Source organism: Colius striatus, chromosome Z (genome assembly GCF_028858725.1).
Source record: "Colius striatus isolate bColStr4 chromosome Z, bColStr4.1.hap1, whole genome shotgun sequence".
Lineage (NCBI taxonomy): Eukaryota > Metazoa > Chordata > Aves > Coliiformes > Coliidae > Colius > Colius striatus.
This window is the reverse complement of record NC_084790.1, coordinates 18,891,698-18,912,773: the sequence shown is the minus strand read 5'-3', so window position 1 is coordinate 18,912,773 and position 21,076 is coordinate 18,891,698.

Sequence of the window (21,076 nt, the reverse complement as noted above, 5' to 3'; positions counted from 1 at the left end):
AGGATCCTCTTCTAAAAGCTTTAAACAATCTCATTAACAAAGGTCTTATAAAAACAAACAAAACTTAAAGCAGGATAGTACAAAGCCTCTGTAATTGTACTGTTGCTGCCAATGCACACAAAGCGAAATTTCAAAGAACTGCCAACTTCAGACCTGGCATCTGAGTGATTATAATTAACTTCTCCCCTTTAAAGACAAACTTGAAAATAGATCTTATGAGACAGAACATGAGAATTATACTAGGGTCTGATCCAATGCACATTTGCATTGGTGGAAATATTTTTTTAACTCCTCTGAGCCATCAGAACCCTAATGTACAATTCTAAAGCTTTGTATTATGTATTTGAATAGAAATAAAGAACATTAAATACTTCAAGTTCTTCAGTAAAAATTTACTCTATACCAGATTTCTTGTGTAACTTGCCTCCTGCAATGTATAATCTGCTGACACAGATTCCACTCATCCCCACAAGATACTGTTTATTCAACACTGTTCTTCAGTGACTTTTGACTCTGACAACTTATAGTGTCTTTCTTCATACGAAGAGGGGTGTTTTTGTCTGTTTTTAAAATGATGGATTTGTATATGTCAGTTATGCACCGATTCTGCCCATGAGAAATAATCGGACGAAGTCACTTCATTTCTGCTAATAGAAGGCTGGATTACAACATACAACTAACATTTGTATGTGGCAAATGTTTGGTCATTTTTGGTAGCTCTGGTGTAGCTTCCCAGAACAAGAGAATAGAACGGGATAAAGCCTTACTCAAGTTGTCAGTTATCAGGTTATCTACTGAGATGTAGAATGTTTAAGAAATGGTTTGGTGAGAAAAGAGTATGATTAATCTTGCTGAGACAATGTAGAATTAGAATGTGTGGAAAATGCACTTAAATTTCTACATTTATTTTTAAAATCTTTGCTGCACTCTGCAAATATTCATAATGAAAACAAGGTCCAAATGAATCTGTGTCTCTCAAAATTCATTCTCTACCATCTTCTTTCCTATATGTTATCATAGGTACAAAGAAGTCTTCACCAACAAACACGATCTTAGTGAAATCGTACTAATGATCTACTCCAGTATCTCATCTTAAAAGATTATTTTCAGGCTGCCTGTGTATGTACAGATTTATGTGTTGAAGAAAAGGGTGTGCTTCTCACATGGACTTCTTTTCTGGTTTACGCTGTACTTCTCAAGAACTCAGGTGGCTGACATGACCACAAATCATTTCTAGAGGTATTTCCTGAGGAGGGGAAGACTTGTGTGGTGGCGTGTATGAAAATGAACTGATAGCAGAATTATGGGAAAAACATCATGGTATCCTTCCTGACTTAAAAGAAGTTTGTCATTTGTCAAGTAGTAGGCAGATTTAAATCATGTTCAGAAACAACATGTGGCCCAACCCTAGAAAGAACTTTGAACAAAGCTGAATGAGGAAGGTAAATGACCTGTGTCAGATAAAAGTAAAAAAAAAAACAAAACAAAACAACCAAACAAAAAACCCCAAACAAACAAGAAAAACCAAATACATTTCCATTAACACAGAGAAAACTACCAGGAGGAAAGTGTGCTTCTGTGTGCTTAAAATGGAAGAATTTGCTAAACAGCCTTTCCCAAAGTAGTATGATTGCCTGTATTGGGATGCTTTCTCAAAAAGATTAAAAACTCCTGATCTCTTTTTTTTCCTGCTTCTCACTTTTCTTCAGTTTCACTACAGCAAAAAACCTCCAAAACCAAATCCAAATAGGAAGCTCTGAGAAAAGAAAGGAGAGAAAATATTCACTAAAAATGGTAACCAAAAATACTAACTTTATTTTTTTAATGTTTGCACTCCTTTTTTACTTTAATAATTAGAAGTATTTCTAATTCACTACTATTTGACATATTATCCCAGAGAGACCAGTCTGCCAGTAGGTATCAACTACAATTTCCCTTAGGTGAGAGTAACCCAAACCCCACAGAACTATGTGGACAAATGTTGTAATTTTTAAAGTAGAAAATACAGAACCAGCCAGCACTATTAGTGGGTTTAAAATCTGGTTTTGTTTTTTTTTTTTTTTAATAACTAAAAGGCAAAGAGATCAGGTTGCTTAAATGGCTACATTTTTTTCTGCTCAAATACAAGTAGATGTATGCCCTTGTGTGTAGGGAAGGGAAAGTTTCTAGGGAAAGAGTACTGAGCTGAATAAGAGAAGGGAAGTTTTGCTGCTGTGTAAGTTTAAATCTCTGAAATCTGTATTCTTGAAGAAATAGCTTTATGAAATGCCTTCTAGCTAGGTCTTTTAAGCTCATCCTTTTCAAAGGTCATTCTTCATTATAATGTTGGATTTGATTTCAATCACAAAGTAAAATGGTGTGCACATGGAATATGTGAATAATAATTATATTTTATTAAAATTACTTATTGTAGCAGAAATCATATCAATCATTTAGATAGGGAGCTGTCATAGCAGATACAATTTTTTCTCTTCATCAGCACTGTAAGTCCTGACATCGTAACTAGAGAATTTCCTCTTTCTTAAGAGGACAGAAAAGCCAGGCTAGAACCACCTCAGATCATCTGATTTACCACCTTGTTCAAAGGCAAGATCAATTCATTCTCTAACATCCCTGTGCGATATTTCCCAACCTCACCCAGTGAACATCTAATTATGTCCCTATGCTTGTTTGCTCTTTCTATTACATTTTTTTCTTAATATTTAATCTGATTTTTTTTTTTCCTTCTGCATTTTATGTCAACCTTGGTAGTCTTCCTTTGATTGTTCTCATGTTACTTCTCAGTTTTCTCTAAGGTAAAAACAAAAATCCCAATTTATTCACTGTCTTTCTGTCAGTCATGTTTGCAGGAACTCTAGTTATTCATTAGACTCCTTTAGACACTTTGTCACTGATCCACATCTTGATATGCAGTGGCCCTAGTGAGTCTTCCTTAATAATGCATTTATTGCATTTATTGTAGGCTTCATTTTTTGTTTATGTCTTCAAATAGGAAGGTTTTTTTTCAAAATATTAACTCACATCTATCTTATCATTTACTATAACCTTCCCCACATAGTTGTTTCCCCACAAATTTTGCTCCATTCAAAATCTGATGTACTGATGTTATACTGAAATTCATACAAATTTCACAAGGCCATTTCTCCAGTGTTCAAAAAACGTTGAGATTCAGTTCCTGTCCTACTGCACACACATAACTTCTCCCACCTTCATACCATCAATAAACGTAATCCTCACAATTTCTCTCTCAGGTTGTTAACAAAAACAATGACAAATAAATAACCACCCCTCTCTCTGCATGGTCCAAGAGCTGCTGTTGAACATTTTTCTTTAATACAGCCCTCTCTTCTAACAGTCAGTGACTGACAATTACACTCTGATACACGTATCTAATCTAACCATCTAGGTGATGCTTCCCAGCATGCTTACAGAAATGCAATGTATGATCTGTCTGGAATTGAATGAAATCTTCTCCATTCTGTGATATACATGGGATGTGTTGAAAATATTTTCTTTCTTTTTTCCATTTCTTATCGAGCTGTCCTCATAGAGTGTAGCTTTCCAGTTGTACTCTCTCTTTCTGTAGAGCTATGAATGGTTTAAAAATTTGTATTACTGGGAGAATTCTGGGCAAAATATCAAACAATCTTTCTCAAAGCAAGAAATCTTGAATTTATCATATCTTTAAAAGTAGAAAGAAGGAATATGTTCCTCTTCCCCACCCAAAGTAACACAAACCACATTACCCAGCTACTTACTGTATGAAAATTTGTCCTTTTTCCCTAGAGAAGCAGTATTACTCATCAAGTCTGTTTCAGACTTTGGTTAAGGCACTTATATTGTGTCCAGGCTAAAAGAAAGCATCTCAGATTTAAGTTCTATAGGACTGGTATTTTGATCTGATTCTTTCTGTGATTTAATCTGTACATGGACATAATTCAGATTCTTGACAGCATAATGACTTTTCTTCTTGGGAATGTTTAAAAATGTATTCTATACTGTGAATTTCTGTGGTCTAAGAATGTCTGTCTTTCATAGGAGGTGAACAGTTATCTACTTTCTGTTTTCTTTCAGTTTATATCACAACAAATAATCTCAACATGTAACAAAACTGCATACACTTTTCTCTTAACCAACTTACAGGTCAAATGGATCTTAACTTTTTTCCAGTCCTTTCCAGAACACTCCAGTGACTGTAAGAGAAATGTTCCAAATCCTGATACATTGTAGTAGTTGTCATATTCCTATACAATCACAGCTATAGTCATGGAGGACTCAGTTATTAATAGTGAAATACCATTTGTGGAAGGACCTAATGCATTTCAGTGCACTGCAAATTGTTTGTTACCAATTTTTCCAAAATTAGAAAAAAGATGCTTGTATTTTATCTCCTTTATCTGACTAAGCTCCCTTTAACTTCCATGAAGAAAACTCTCTGAAAGCAAAGCCTAGGAACTAAGCACAGATGACAGGAGCTTGACCTAGCCTCATAGCCACTCTCATAGCTCTTCAAGCAAATAAACAAAAATGCATGCAAACGTTTCTCCTGGTTGTGAGTTGCAGTCAATAAAGAGAAAATGTTAATCATGCTAATTTCCTCTTACTGGGGAAGCAATGCATAAATAATCTATTAACATGCAAGTGCCAATAGGTTTAAACTGTTCAAATACTGTCATTATTTATTCCCTTTTCCCATATGCGTACTTCTTCTCACTCAACTGGTACTAAGAAGCACTTCTTTGCAGTTACACTGTAAAAGTTTGTTCCCCTGAGAATCTTTGGGAGTCTCTGCTGTTGAAACAATAATTACAAGGCAGTGAAGTATTTGACTAATCAGCAGCAACAGTCTGTAGGGGTACAAAGCTGAATGATAAATGCCAATATCCACTTTAAGTTTGTTGGACCAACAAGCCAATATGGTGAAACAGATCCATCATCTTGTCACCAATTTCTCTTGCAGTCTCAGAAGCCTGCCAATTAAAAACAAAAAAAAAAAGTTGCAATCACTATGCATCACTCACCAGTGATTGCAACCACATGATAAATAGGATCTTTTGCTATGCCTCTCTTCAGCACCAGTTTTAATTTGTACATTTTAGGACCCTGCTGTGGATTCCAATCTAAACATGGAGAGGAAAATATCGTACCATGAATATGCATAGTTTGGATTTGAATTACCTTTCTTTAAAACCAGTTAAACTACATGGCCAATTTAGAGAAGCAGCGGGCAAAAATTGGTAGCAATATAATTCTAAGTATCAAATAGTGAGTTATTCCACTTCATATTGTTTTTCACTACCCCCATTTTGTGAATGCAGGCTCGGAACAGAACACAACTCAAAGCAAAACTAGACTTTTGGGAGGTCTGCTATGGAGCCAAGCATTTCTAGCTCCAAAATCAGCAGCACAACACTGGCACCTGCATGCTTGGAGTATAAATATTGTTACAATAACAAAATAGGCTAGACTCAGTGTTTGTACTTGGTCAAATCCTTCCTGAAGTTTAACTGTGCCAAGCCGATCAGCCTGTAAAACCTATCTCTGATTAACTCTGTCCTTCCCCCCCCTTCAAAAAAAACCCAGTAGTTCCTTGTGACAGTCCTGCAAGACAGCTATTATTTGAATATTTGCTCATCCTTTGTACTTAAAACTCTTTCTGCTGAATTTGCATCTCAGGTCTGAAAGGTTAGATGTTAGTAACATGAATGTTTGCAGAAAAAGTTTTCTATTCCATAGTGCAAGACTTTTTTTTTCAGAAGCTTTCTGATAGCATTAACACAAAGCAGGAAATTAAACAATAGCATGTGGCACTTGTGATTTCTTTGAACTAAACAACACCTGCTCTTTGGTACTAGGCCTTAAAAGAAGAGCATTTGAATAAAACAAAATGTCAAATATTTGCAAACAGAATATGAAAAGACAATGATCTGCTAAGTGGTACCTGTCACCCAGAAAGAGGTGAAATACACACAAAACCCACTTGTTCTATAACATCCTGTCAGGGGGTTATGTGGAGCCACTTTTTGCTTCATAATAAGGAAGGGGATGCAGTGGTGCCACTGTAAACTGTTCTTGAAACCTTCCCACAGTTCTGAGGCAGACCCACCTCTGGCCCAGCTGGGCTAATCTAATGCCTCTGCCATTGCTATTTAAGGAGAGAAATCTGCGGTGGAAGAGGAGGAGTGGTACAAGATGGAGGTGGCCATGTGGACTCCACAGTAAGAGAAGGAGGAAGGAAAGAGGAGCGCCAGACCAGAGAACCCTCTGTAACCCATGGCAAGAACACAGGTTGTCCTCCTGCAGCCCATGGAGGGCAATGGTGGAACCACCAGCAGCTCCAGGTGAGTGTGTGTGGACAGGTGAGAGACTGTGCAAGGAGGTGGCCATGGCGCAGCACGTGCTGGAGAGCCTGCAGGCCGCAGAGCAGACCCACATGAGAGGCAGAGAGGAGCTGCAGCTTTTGGGATGAATGCATGTCGGAGTGGCCTGTGCAGGGCTGCCTAGAGTGTGAGGGATGCTGTGCTGGAGGAGGAGAATGGCAAGAAATACCTGCCCTGAGGTGACACAAGTGTCAGGAGCCATTGGAAATGGACGGAGTGCACCTTCCTGCCCTTCTGTGTTTCTCAGGGAGGAGGAGGAGATAAAGACTCTGGAATCAGGTGCCTGAGCCCAGGAAGAAGGGGGGAGGTGAAGGTGATCTTAAAGGGCTGGTCATGTTCTTTGTTATTGTCCCACTTGTTTTCTGTTTCTTATGTTTTGGTTGTGTTGTATCTGGTTGTGGTGTATTACATTGATTTTTTTTGCTTTCTTCCAAAAACTGAGTAGTCTTGTCTGTTTTCCTGGGACCATAAGTGGCATGTGAGCCCTCCCTGTCAGGGGATTCTAAAGGTCCTTGGTACTTATGGCTGATCATGGTCCTTTGTTCCTAGATTGGCCTAAACTGTGACACATCCTCAGATGAGTTCTGCCATTCTGCAGCTTATCAATATGGAAATTTCAACCTCTTGAAAAGTGTTGCTTCTGTATACAACACTTTAATAATAGCATTGTAAAAGCCCACTCAAGAATGGCTTGAATTGCATCTGAAACTCACTGTCTTGCTGCCTTATTATTTAGAAAAAGAGTAGCTCCACTGATTAACAGAAATGCTGCCTCATCTCTCTCTTCTCATGATCAAATCTGGTAAACGTCAGTAAGTTTCACTATGAACATTTTTTGTGTTTTTTCTTTTTTTACTGTTTGTTACAGTGCAGAGTTACACTACTGCATGACCTTTTAAGTATGTGGCATATAATTTAAGTAATCAACTTTGTACATTATTTGAAAATCTGATACTATGGCACATGCTTTAGCAACTGTACTAGTGGTGTTTGCACACAAATTTTAGGAGCATTGAAGACAAAGCCAAGCCTGTGTCACTGAAGACAAGTGACACAGATTACTGCCTCTTTTCTGTTCATTTAATAATGTCTATATAGGCAACTAATTTTTCACAGTAAATATCATTGTGCCACTACAGCTAGTAAGTCAGTTACAGTTCTTTTTGAAGCTACTTTTTATGACTTCACTAAATTCAACAGCAATAAATGCTAATAATGCTGGTAATATAGGTGTCTGGGGCTTTGGGGTTTAAAAAAAATAAATGAAGGATTAAATGTCTCTATTTCATATGATTTATCTGATTTGACTTTCAGATGTAGACTTTAAAAAATATTTTCTGATTGTTTAGCTTTAGAGCTGAAAAAGCTAGTAACAATGAATAATTTATTGAATGAAGTTAACATGTTTTTCAGCTCACTGAATATTTAAACAAAAATTCTGATTCTCTTGAATATATTCAGTATTTTATTTTACCCATGGATTAAGTGTGGACTCCCAGTGGTCTCTTTTTAACTACTCAAACCCAAGTATTGTTACTATGACTGATCAGATAGCATAATTTCCCTCTCTGTTCTTTAAGTATGCATTCTGTTGTATTTCATTTGTACTGTTTTGTACAAAAATTGTAAAGTTTGTCCTTTGGGGCTTCAGCATCACATTTTGCTACTTAGACTTACTTGCTTCCCTGCCGTGAAGTTTTTTGGCTCTTGGCCTAAAAAAACCAGCTCGAAGCCTATAAACCAGCTCAAAGCCTAAAAAACCAGCTCTAAGCCTACTTCATGCGGCTCAGCCTAGGGTCTGATTCTCTGCTGGGTGGGAAGAAATCCAGACCTACTCAGTGTGAGTGACAGCAGAGATCTTCACTTTGAAAGCAGGCTCTAACTTATATATATAGCAAGTTTAAAGCTAGCTCAGCAACAGCAGCTAATAGATTACATTTTCATGGTCATCCTACTTGCGGTTTCTGAGATAAGCAAGCTCCCTCATATTTTCACATCTTGTTTTTCCTCGAAGTTGTTTACCACTTTCAGCCAAAAACAGTCCAATCTTGAGGGAACAGAAAGCGGCCTGCTGTCTACGTGAGAGCAACTGCTTTAACCGTGTCTCTGACTCTGGTCTTGATTGTGCACAAAATCCATATAACTAGAGCCCAGGCTGCCTTGCCTCAATGGGCCTAGCATTATACCCCGGGATCCATGTCCATGCTCCCTTTTTCTCCACAATTCCCCCATTTTGTTTTTGCACAATCAAGACTGAGTCCGTCAATTTATGCACTGCCTTCATAATACAACTATATATTATTCTAAACATATAAGCAAAAGCAAAATAATCAACATCCACCTCAACCCTTCTTTGATTAACATAGTCAACCAAGGTGACAACCGCCCAAAAGCTGATTGAAACCAATCATCAAAAAGGTTATAACCCACCGTAACATTCTTAGCATGAACCTTTAAATATGGCAAAGCTTTGTGAATAGATTCACTATGATCAGAAAGATTAAAACAACACATGCCTTCAAAGTCTTGACAACCATGACTATGAGCTAAAAGCAAAAAATCTATAGCAGCTCTATTTTGCAAAGTTTCATGTCTAATACTACTTACATCACTAATCAAGCCTTCTAATGTTATTGAGGTTTGATTACTTTGTTTGCTAAGCCAGCATCCTAATTTGCATAGCTGAGTTAATAAAGCAGATACTCTTACACCTGGAGCAAATATACTAGTTGTTATTATTGCTGAGGGAGACCAAAGGGTAACATGGTAATCACATTTGTCAGTAAATGCATGCACAAATTGTTTTGGACAACGACGTTTCCAAATCATTGTGTGATTAGGCACGAAGATCATCAGTCATCCCAAACTGTGTGGTCCCCTTTGTAATCTTGAGGGTATTCCAGGCCATGCCTGATCCCCACAAATCAGAAAAATTCCCTTTGGTAACTGTATAGGCACAAGACTATAGAACTGGGTATTTTTGTTGAAGTATAATTGCACCAAGATGTTGTCTTCTTATACACACCCAGGATGGGATCCACATTCTGTCTAAAATTGTTTCATACGGCTGGTAAAATTAAACATAACACAAAAATCCATCTTTATAGATCCCAATAATTCTAACTCCTGTGGCTCTGTTGTCATTATTGGTAACTATGAAATGATCAAATCCCAGTTGTCAACTTTACCATTACCCTTAACTAAGGGATTTGTTTTTAATGCATTTGGTACAGGCCATTGTGCCACATCTAATGGAACTCCCATCAAATAGGTAGAAAAAGGTTTATCTGGAATGGCCATTGATAAACATTTTGTAGACTGATTGATTGCATTGGCCAGTGTAACCCACATGTTTTGCTTGGGTTGTTGAAATTGCCTAAAACCATTTACCACAGTCATTTGAAGCATTAACAGTATGACAAAATCAGTTTTTTACTCTTTTTACTCCTGATAAAAAAAATCCTTCACCAATGAGTCTAAAACACAAACCACGTTTCATAAACTTTTTTAATCTTTTTTTTTTCTTTTTTACTGTGTCACTGACTTCTCAATGCCAAAATGTTCGGTTCTTCCAAGTTTCATTCCTGACACCTAAAACACCTTAGAAAGTTTCTACTGTAAGAAAGCCACCATTCATCATCACATTCACAGCAAAACGCATAACATCACGACCGACAGTTTTTACACTCTTTGAGGCAACGGATTGAGGACGGAAATTATGAGCCTAGCAGTCCGTGAGGGCTGGGGCCGGCGGTGTCGGCGCGCGGTGTGTGTGGGGGCGCAGCCCGGAGACACTGACCGGGCGCGGGAAGCGGCTGCGCGGCGGCGGCCGCGGATGGAAGGGGCGGGGGGGTCTGGCTCAGTCCATGCCGTCCCCAGCGCCGGTGGCGCAGTCGGTATTACTCTCTCCTGCGTTTTCTTTTTGTCTCCCCTCGCGTGCCCGATGGTGCCCAGTCTAACACGGGGTCGCGCCCCCCGACTCTCCCCTGATCATCCTGCGCCGCACCCCGGCCCGACTCCGCCCGCTCGGCATTCCCCGTCCGCTTGCTCGGCAACTCGTCCCAGGGGTTACTCGGCAGGCTGGGGTCGAATGGGATGCTGCTCTCCCGCGGGGGCTCTGCTCCGGAGCCCCGTCGCCTCTCTGACTTTGTAAAAACTCTTGTGTAGAGGAGAACTTTTTTTTTTTTTAAAATCCTCGCAACACGCGCCGCTCAGCGACGGGCCGCACCGGGCTGTCTGTCCGTCGGCGGCGACGGGCTGCACGGGGCTGTCTGTCCGTCGGCGGCGACGGGCCGCACCGGGCTGGCCGTCCGTCAGCGGCGACGGGGTGCACCGGGCCGGCTGTCAGCGGCGACGGGCCGCACGGGGCTGTCTGTCTGTCAGCGGCGACGGGCTTCACCGGGCTGGCTGTCGGCGGCAACGGGCTGCACCGGGCTGGTCGTCTGTCAGCAGCGACGGGCTGCACCAGGCTGGTTTTCAGTGGCGATGGGCTGTGTCTCGATGGTCTCTTGTCGCTCCAGTTTCTTTAATACTTCTTGCAGGAGCCTGTCTGCTCCCCCATCTGTCTCCTTCGGCCTCCGCGCAACGGAGCCTGATATATCAAAATAAACCACTGCTATTTTCAACCTAACATCCAGGAAGGATATGGAAGGCAGTGGCTGAGGAGGGACACATACTAGTCCACTTATTCTTGTTACACTGGCGATGAATAGGAGTGAGAAAGGCCCAAGACATTCCACCCAATTTTCCATGTTGCACTGGTCCCTACTACTGCCTGCTCAGTAGTGAGCAGTGATCCTCAGTCCTGTTCTTGGAGCAGCTTCTCACCCTTTGCAGTCATCTTAGGAATGGTGTAATCATAATACTGTAAAATAAATATGTGGCATCCCATTCTGTTTTCAACTGAAGATCAATCTTTGGGTGATTTTGTCATGAGTTTGTGTGGAGGTATTTCTGGTAATGGGGAAGGGGCAGGAAAGATGGCTCCTGTAAAAAGTTGCTCAAAACTTTCCCCAGCTCTGAGTTGGACCCATTTCTGCGGCTGAGCCAATTAGATGCCTCCATGACATAAGAGTCTCACTGAGGTAAGGCAAAAATTCTTTACACTTCCAGTTTCATTGGAGTATCTCATGGCCAAGAAATTTACACTTAAAAGGCCTCTGGCCCATTACTGAATCAAAAGGCTCTCTACTTGGTTTTACTCTTTATTTCCTGCAGTGATCTAAAACAATAGAACTGATTTGGGTAAAAAAGTTCAAGGGAAATGGGAGCTGCTTCTGGTCTGGAATACTCTGCATGCAGCCATAACAGACCCTAAATGCGCTCCTTCCAGAGATCATTGAGGAAAAAAATTGTGCTTTTTTACTCATTTTGCTTCATATACTGTCATCTGTAGCCAGGAAAAGAAAAAAAAAATTAAGAAACACTGTGATTTTGCTGATCAAATCAAAACAGAATAAATAAAGAAGAAACACCAAGCTTACATGCGCATCTGTTCTTGTGACATTTTTAGTACATGTTTATAGATTCAGTGTATCCAACATGTTGGTAAAACCCCTCACATTTCAGTTATCCAGTTATCCAACATTTATCCAAGCTCTTTGGAAAATCTCCATAATGATCAAAACAAGAGGCAGAGAAGTCTGGTGCTAAAAGCAATGTGCTTTTTTAAAAGCAGCATTTTGTGTTAGGAAAATAGATAGCTCATGTTTTGATTACAACTTCTTTCATGATTCTTCTGGGGTATTTGTCTTTTGCATTTTAAGATATTTATTTAGGAGTTACTGAAACAGATCACAAGATTCCACTTTTAATGTAGCTTGACACATGTATTGTCATGTGGAGTAACTGCACAGATTTTAAGGGTATCAACTTTTGGAAGCAAAAAATGAACTCTGCCAAACAATTTCAGCAGATGCAGAAAGAGGCAACTGATTTGGATCGTGGAGTTATTTTAAAAATTGTGTGTGATAGTGGTGATATTATCAGTAATTCCTGTAGTACTTCCAATTAATTATAAGAGGACTTCGCTGAAACCAAAACATTCTGCATGTAATCTGTACACAATGTCTGACAATACAATCACAAGAGAAGAACATAAATTTCCTAGTGTATTTTATCTTCTTGTACAGTGATGAGATTTTGAGGTGGAAGATTATGTGGAGGTTCATCTTAATAAATGAAGAATTTATTCAAACATGCTTCCAAGTCAGGAGGAAGAAATTTTGCTATTGTCTAAAGAGCTAGGTAGAAACAGAACTTCCGCTAGGAGCTGTCTTTCCAGTTACACCAGACTGGGTCTTAGCTTTGGAAGCTGTATGATTGAGAAATGATGCCTGTAATGAAACAGTTGTGGAGGTCATTGCAGAGGAAAATAATATCTAGTTTTAAGTAACTGAGAAAATATTTTTTTACTAGTAATTTTTGCTTTGGAGTGTTTTTCTTTACCAACTTGGTGTTTCTTCAATTCTTAGTAATCAAAACCTTTTATTAACAAATATCTTGATAATTAATACTATGGGCAGGTTGGTGAGATTCAAGATAACATATCCTCTAAACTTTTAGCTTTCTAAAGTGTGGTGGGAACATAAATCTTTTCTGTTTATTTTGAGGCAAGACATTGTCAGAGAAAGCTGACTGCTTGCGTGAAGATGGCTCAATGAAGAATAAAAGTTGAACTCAAGGAAGAAATGGTGAATGGAGTAATAAAATATTTTCCACACAGAACCTTGGATACATGTAGATAGGAAGAAAAAACTTAAAGCAAAAGTCACATCAATGAAGGATTTTCTGAGATATTTATTGGTACTGGTTATATACTGTAAACTTAGGAAGGAACTGAGGACATTTTTTTTTTGGCTGACTTCCTAGCAATCATTTTTTTCTGAAAAAGAAGAGAAACATGTATATATAGAAACAGAACTAACACAGTACTATATTGCTCCTGGCACCAAGATTAAATCTTAAAAATATACTGCTTTGTGAACAACGTACTTCATTCTATCCTACATTCTTTTTTACTGCATTGCTAGGTTTTCTTATATTTAATTCACTGACATGAATTTAGAGTAATTTTCATTGGTAACACTTCATCAAGTCTATAGAGGGGTTACTGGGATCAAAATGTGAACCCTATTTTTCTTACAACTAGTTAAGGAAGAATGAAAATAGAAATGTGAAAGAACTAGAGAGAAGTCTGGATAACTTTTAGGAACTGCCAGGTGAGTTAAAGTACTACATAGAAGAAGCAGTCTCCTTGTTTCCAGCAGAGATCAGCAGAAGCTGAAGCTGCTGCAGGGAAGACAGTTTAGTACCAGTAGAATAAACTGCTCCCAAAGAATATGTGTCCAAGTCTTATTACATATAGGCGGAAGTCTGAGTTTCTATCCTAGTAAAATGTTGGTTTTGTTTTCCTTGTTTGCTGTTTTGGGTTTTTTGGTGGAAAGAGGTGTTTTTTTGGCTTTCCTCCCCCCCTTCTTTTGATCCTACTAATTAGAGTTCTTATTCCTTATAATAAGGAATATCAAAAGTAAATGACATCTGCGTATCTCCCCACAGAAAGTATCCCATGAATCTCCATTTATTGAACTGATTTCAGTTATTTACACTAGGCATATATGGGTATGTCTGCCTAATTAATTCACACAGAAACAATCTTGTAGGCCACAACTGAGGTGAAAAAACATTGTGCCACTGCATTCTCATCTTCAGTCTTTCTTCTTTTCTTTAGCTTTCTTCTTTCTGCACAGGACTCAGAGAATTCTGTATGTTAGTTGAGGTATTTTTACATTTGACATGATAACCTGGTAAACTGTGTTCGATGAAGATTTTTAAACCTCTCTCAAAGTCAGAATGATTTGTCTTTTATTGACAAAATTTGCCTTTTTAATAATGCTAACAAAATGCCACAGCAACTATTCCTTCAGAAATATCGGTGACTATGTCTTTAATATTTATTTGCATCACTGTATATAAAATGATTGAATATATTATTGCTTATGTAAATATTTAACTTTTGTAATAAGTTTATTCTCCCTTACAATCTTTTAGAGTTTGATCTGTAGCATCTCTGATGAAGAGTATTGCTTTTTCTCTGACATTATTTTGATTTACATACTGTGTTCATAATACTTAATTACATTAGCATAAAAGGAGGGGTCTTTTTAATGGAATACAGTTTTTCTATGTCCAGATTGTTATTGGCCTTTATAATACTCCTTTTTTCTGCTTTTTCTTTTTAATGTTTAACATTTTAAAATAATACAAATATGATTGTATGGTGAAAAGATGCTGCCATCAGTGATAGCATGCAAAAAAACCATCATAAGCAACAAAAAAATAATGTGACAGGGATTAGGCTGCAAAAGTACCAGGACTCTACACAGTAAAATATATCTGCAGGATATATAACAATAGTTGTCTGTTAACTAGGACCAGTAATCTCAAGGAAACCATTCTCCTAATTCAGAAGACTTACTCAGTCTTCACATTTGTTTTTCCTCTGTGTGACCTTACACACACCACAATAAGTCAGCTTTGGTGAGCTTGGTACTCCACTCTGTGACTGTCATAGATGGTTGACAGCCAGGAATCCTAAGTGTTGAGAGATGCCCTCATTCAGTGGGCATCTCTCATTTCAATTACTCGTTTCAGTTACTCTTGAAATACTCATTTCAGTTACTCTTGAAATATTCACTATCTTCTCATTTCACTGGAATTCAGCAGCTCCTACTGGGATTAAGGAGCTAAACATGCCTGCAGATGAGACTAGACCCTTCAAAGTGTTCAGAATACTTAATCAGTATTTTTACTTTACAAAAGTGTTTCCAAAAATGTATGAGCTAATAGCTTTAAGCATATCTTCATGGTCAATAACCAGAAACTTTAAAAGCTACTCCTGTGCATAATAGTTTACAAAGACAGATTTTATTTTATCAGCACACTAGAAGTATAGTCTCCTCTGCATAAAAGGTGGAAAATCAATATTTCTTCACAAAAGTACTCAGTTAACCTATCCCTCTTGAAGGGAGTTTTTTAAACATAAAGAAGGAAACAGAGCAGCTCTGAAAGCAATGAACAAGAAGCATGCCTATGAGGAAGCTTTTCTGTGGCAATAATCTGTGTTGTTCCCTGTTGTGAACAACCATGTCTCTGTAAACTTTTTCATACGATCTCATGTACTGTAAATCTACTGAACAGGTAGAAGTCTCTTTAAGCTGTCTTAGAAGAGACTGTTTTCTCTCATACAATTGCATATGTTGATGGAGCAGTGGAACAGGCTGCCCAGAGGGGCTGTGGAGTCTCCTTCCTTGGAGGTCTTCAAGACCTGCCTGGACATGTTCCTATGCGATCTGATCTAGGTGACCCTGTTTCTGCAGGGGGATTGGACTAGATGATCTCTAAAGGTCCCTTCCAACCCTAACATTCTATGATTCTATAATTCTGCGATTTCAGATGAGGGGCTGAGCCTGGGGTTAAACTGAGGAAGGGAAGGTTATACATATGAAGAAGCTGGTAGAAGATTCCTTTGATACTCATGCCAAGAATCAAGAAAAAAAAGAATGAAAAATAGTTAACATCTCTCAGGACAAATTCTCCATGTGTCAGTTTTAGATCAAAAGCAAACCATTCAATCTAGTTTCTCAGGACAGAGTATTTAGGGGACAAAAACATCTGTGTGGGATCTTGTCAATTTCTTTAATAGCTGACAAAAGGCCAATACAGTTTTTAGCATATGGCAACACAGCCCTGAGGCTGCACTATATTATCTTTGTATCCTTACATCCAGCAGCTAGGAATTATGATAGCATAGAGTTATTGACTGTCTCCATTTCTGCAATAATTAAGAGAGTATTTCACAGGGAGTTTATAAGGGGTATTTCTTGCAGTCTACCTCTGCTAGATTAAAAAAGATACATTGTGGTATTCTATGTGAAGATTTCTATTTCACAAATACAGGTCAATATGCACAACAGTGTCTCTGACATGGCTGAATGAACTTGAAGATGTCACAGCCCTCTGATATTGAACAAAACCAGGCATGCAGCAGAGCTCAGGTTCCCCTTTTTCAGCATTTCTATAGCATTCAACAGTGTTTTCCAAGGCTTTACGTGCAGCCTAGATCTCAACATATTTGACATTTAGCAGGGAAAAAAAGACGACTCAGAGGAGACCTTATTGCTCTCTACAGCTACCTGAAAGGAAGCTGTAGTGAGGCAAGGGCCAGTCTTTTCTTCCTAGTAACAAGCAATAGAACAAGAGGAAATGGCCTCAAGTGGCACCAGGGAAGGTTCAGGCTGGATATTAGGAGGAATTTCTTTACTGAAAGGGTTGTCAGGCATTGGAATGGCCTACTCAGGGAGGTGGTGGAGATGATTGGATATTGTACTTACGGAAATGGTCTCATGGTTGGTAGGGCTAGGACAAAGGCTGGATTTGATCTTAAAGATCTGCTCCAGCTGAAGTGGTTCTGTGATTCTATGACATCAAAAGGAAACCTTACATTTACAATAGTGTCGTGGTTTGGCGCAGCTAGCACAGCAGCACCACGACGGTCTCTCGCTCGGTGCCCCCATTCACCTCCACCCTCGTTAAGATGGCGGAGGCCCCAGCAAAATGGGAGTAAAAAGACAAGCAAGATTGTTGTGGATTGAGACAAGAGCAGGGAGGGCTCACTGCCAATTATGGTTCTGGGCAAAACAGACTCTAGTACTCAACTTAGAGAGGAAAGTAGGAAAGTTTATTCTACAAGAAACAGAACAAAATAAAAGCAAAAAAAAGGAAGTAGGATGATGAGAAAATTCCAACCAGCACTTTAAGATCTCCCTCCCTCATCGCTCCTTTCTTCCTGGGCCCAGTTCACTGCTCCCGATATCTCTACCTCCTCCCCCCCCAATGGCTCAGGGGGGCAGGGAATATGGGATGTGGTCAGTCTCTCACAGATGGGCTCTGCCGCTTCTGTCTTCTCAGATGAGGACGACTCCTGGCATTCTTCCCCTGCTCCAACACGGGGTTCCTCCCCTGGAACACAGTCCTTAACAAACTTCTCTGGTGTGGGTTGTTCCCAGCAGCTGTGGCTTCTGCTGATACAGGGCCCCTCACATGGGACGCAGTCCTTGGTGAACATCTCTGGCATGGATTCTTCACCGTGGTTGCAGTTTCTGCAGTTGCAGGGTCCCTCTCTTGGGACAAGGCCTCTTCTGGGCATAAGTTTAATGAGCTGCTTTGTCGTGGGTTCCTCCCCACAGTTAAAGCTGTGGATATTGGGTCCCTTCCTCAGGACAGGGCCTGCTCCGGCCACAGTGATAAAGGGCCCCTCCATCGGGACAAGGCCTCCTCTGGCCAAAATCACCGTCCCTGGCTCGGGACAGTGAATGAAGTGAATCGTTGCCCCTGGTCCGGGGTCAGCTTTAGCAAAATGAGTCTCTGCCCCTGATACGGGCTCATTATCAAAATGAGTCTCTACTGCCGATGCAGGGTCTTTAAAGATATGAAAATGAATCTCAGCTTCACAAGCCCTCTCCATAGAATGCAGGGGAGTCTCTGCTCCAGCACATCTCCTCCTCTCTTTCATCACTGACCTTGGAGTCCGCATGGCTGTTTCTCTCACCGTTCCTACTCCGTGCACCACCACCAGCCAGAAGAAAGTAGAAGGGGCAGAAGAAGAAAAGAAAATGGAGGAAGAAACCTCCCCTTGCGGCTTCTTCTCAAAAAAGTGATCGTGGAGGCGTCTAATTGGCTCAGCCCCAGAAGTGGGTCTGACTCAGAGCTGGGGAGAGTTGTGAGCAACTTCTTACAGGAGCCATCTTTACAACCCCTTCCCCCTTACCAGAAAAGGCTATCATGTCAAACCATGACAAATATAAATCCCCTGTTTTACTAGAAGAACTAAACTGATGCTAAGTAACACCATTTATGTAGTGTCTCAAATCAAGTGCATTGGCAAGGCTTTTAATGGTACAATTTTGTGACTACTAGAAATAAACTGTATGTTACCCTCCGTTAGATTTTAATCTAATTCATAAAGTGTTTCTAAATGCATACATATGCTTTGGGCAGACAAGGAGAAAAGTCTTAGAATTGATTTATTCCAAAATTAATTAACTCCAATCATAATATGGAAAAAAAGAAGATCCTCAATGAATTCTCAAAACCTTTTTTCCTCTGCAAAATCTATCTGAATAGAGTAGCATGAACTGAACTATGCAAAGCTGTACATAAAGTGAAGAAGCCCAAAGTGCTAAGTAGAGGAAAAGAGAATCACACCGATTAAATAGGAAGTACATACTTTTTTTTTTCCTAGGGCATGCTTGGACAAAGCATGAAGATTGTCTCTTGTGCTTTTGTAGCAGAGTTGGAAGACCTTTCACATTAGTGTGGTTGTGCCCAGAATCTTTCAGCTCTATTTCACACATGAGAGCAGAACTTCACCTTTGCAGCACAGAAGGCGTTCACACACACTAAATTCACATACCTATATCCATAGAAAAATATTGAGAGGGAGAGGGAAGAGACAGAGTAAGCACAAAGAGTGATGCTAAATCACAGAGACCCAGGAAGTTAACTGAGATGTGGCCTAATCAGAAAAGGGAGTTTTTTTGCAATGACAAAAAAGACATCTTTGTCTGTCCTCTGGAGATCTGTGCAACTGGAAAATGCAACCAGGAGTAAGATGGTAACCTCTCAAAAGTCTTTTAGTAGGGTCTTATACACAGCTCTGAGCAAAACATGGGGACCCAAGCTGTTGAAATATAACTAACAATCAAACATATGATTCATATAATGGTTTGTTGTCATCATGAGAAAACGCTAGTAGTTAAGCTTATGGGTTTCCATACTAAGAATTATATTAAATGTTTACTGATGCATTAAGGAGTATGTTTGTGAAAGGACAGTGGCAAAAGAAACCACATGACAAAATATAAAACTCTGAAAAATGACAGAGATGATTGACAAATCAAAGTGGTTAATAAAAGTAGTAACATCTTAACTCTTAAACACTCAACTTCAGTTTTGGATGCCCATTCACAGAGAGGATGCAGTAGAAATTAAGATGTGCTGGCACCAGAAAACAGATCTGTTTAGATTCAGAGAAAAAATCCTGTAGAAGATAAATGGGAGAGACAACCAACCTTAGAGAAATTGAATTAGAAAGGAAGTATAAGTTGTTCAAAACAATAAAATGACATGTAAAAAGAAGAGTGAGTGTTTCACTTCCTTATTCAATACATTGCCAATGTTGATGCAGCCAGACAATGCTGTCTGTACTTAAAACTAATCAATTGCTTATTCCCAGAGACATTCAATTAGCTGGTGGTAATCATTACACAGAGCACTGTCACAGAGAGAAATGAGGGAAGTCACTGAAGAACTGAACATAATAAGAAAAAATAGAGAGAAAATTAGGGGTTAAGAAAGACACTATGAGGTACAGAAGTGCTTCTTGTTGGGGAAGAGATTTAAAACTTCATAACACTTGAGTAGAAATTGTCAATCTATTTTTAACATTTTTCAAAGCAATGTCTGACAAGCGTTTCTGCAAAAATTGATACAATAATTTTACACTGAATTATTTGCAACTTTGATTTCATATAATTTCATAGAAGTAAAATTTGTCAAATATCCTGCTGCTCTTATTTCTGTTTCAAAGAAGAAAACAAAGCTCTTTCAGAATAATGTTTTGCATTGTGACACTATTCCCTGAACAACTTCAAGCTTAGATATATCTCAATATATATGATAAGTTTCAAAAGAAGCCAGTCAAAAATGCCTAAAATTTAAAAAATGAGAACAATTTTTAAATGATCCCTATGCTTATTAAGATTTTAGTTTGACATTTCATCCAAAGAGACATTCCAGATGACAGAGCATCTTCAAATGTCATAAAAGTCCAGTTAAAACTGTAGATCTTTGCACCTACTGTCTGAAAAGTCCAAAGGCAAGATGCGTGAAGAGATTTCATTTTTTCCTTCCTAAAAGGAAACTTTTAGGGAGGAGTAGTCCCGCACTGATTGTGAGGAGCAGGTATAACTCTGGTGATAGGTATGCACAGCCTTTCCAAATTAGAACTAAATTATTATTCTGGTACATGTCTCATGTCTCTTCAGAATCACAGAATCTTAAGGGTTGGAAGGGACCACAAAAGATCATCTAGCCCAACCCCCCTGCCAGAGAAGGGAAGTCCAATATATATCTACTTCATTTATGAATTTTACTGGAGTCATCAACTAGCACTCTCTGCTTACTAAGTTGTATAATCTTCAGTAAAGATCAAGCTTCAGTAAAATTGTATCTGCCTAGTCAGTGTGGTTGCGTTGTCTTCCTGGAATTGTTTGTATTGTTCATGTCACACTGATGATATAGTAGGATGTTAAATTTCAATATGTGAATGGTTAATTACTCATTTTTTCTTTAAGACTTGTTGGGAAATTTATCTAGCAATATACTCATTTATTTTTTGTCTCTGAAAGCTGTTATTTATTGCAATTAAAAAAGAGTATCACAGAAAATTAGAGATTTGAAACTTATAGCATCTTTAGGATGGATTTGGGGTTTTTTCTTAAAATTATTTAAATCAAAATTATTTTAGAGTTTCCACAAAAGTCTGGTATTTTGTCCCACTACAGGAGTAAATTGACAAGAATGCTTTCTTTCGAACAAATAAAGGACAAATAAAAATCAGTGTATTGCTCTCTCTC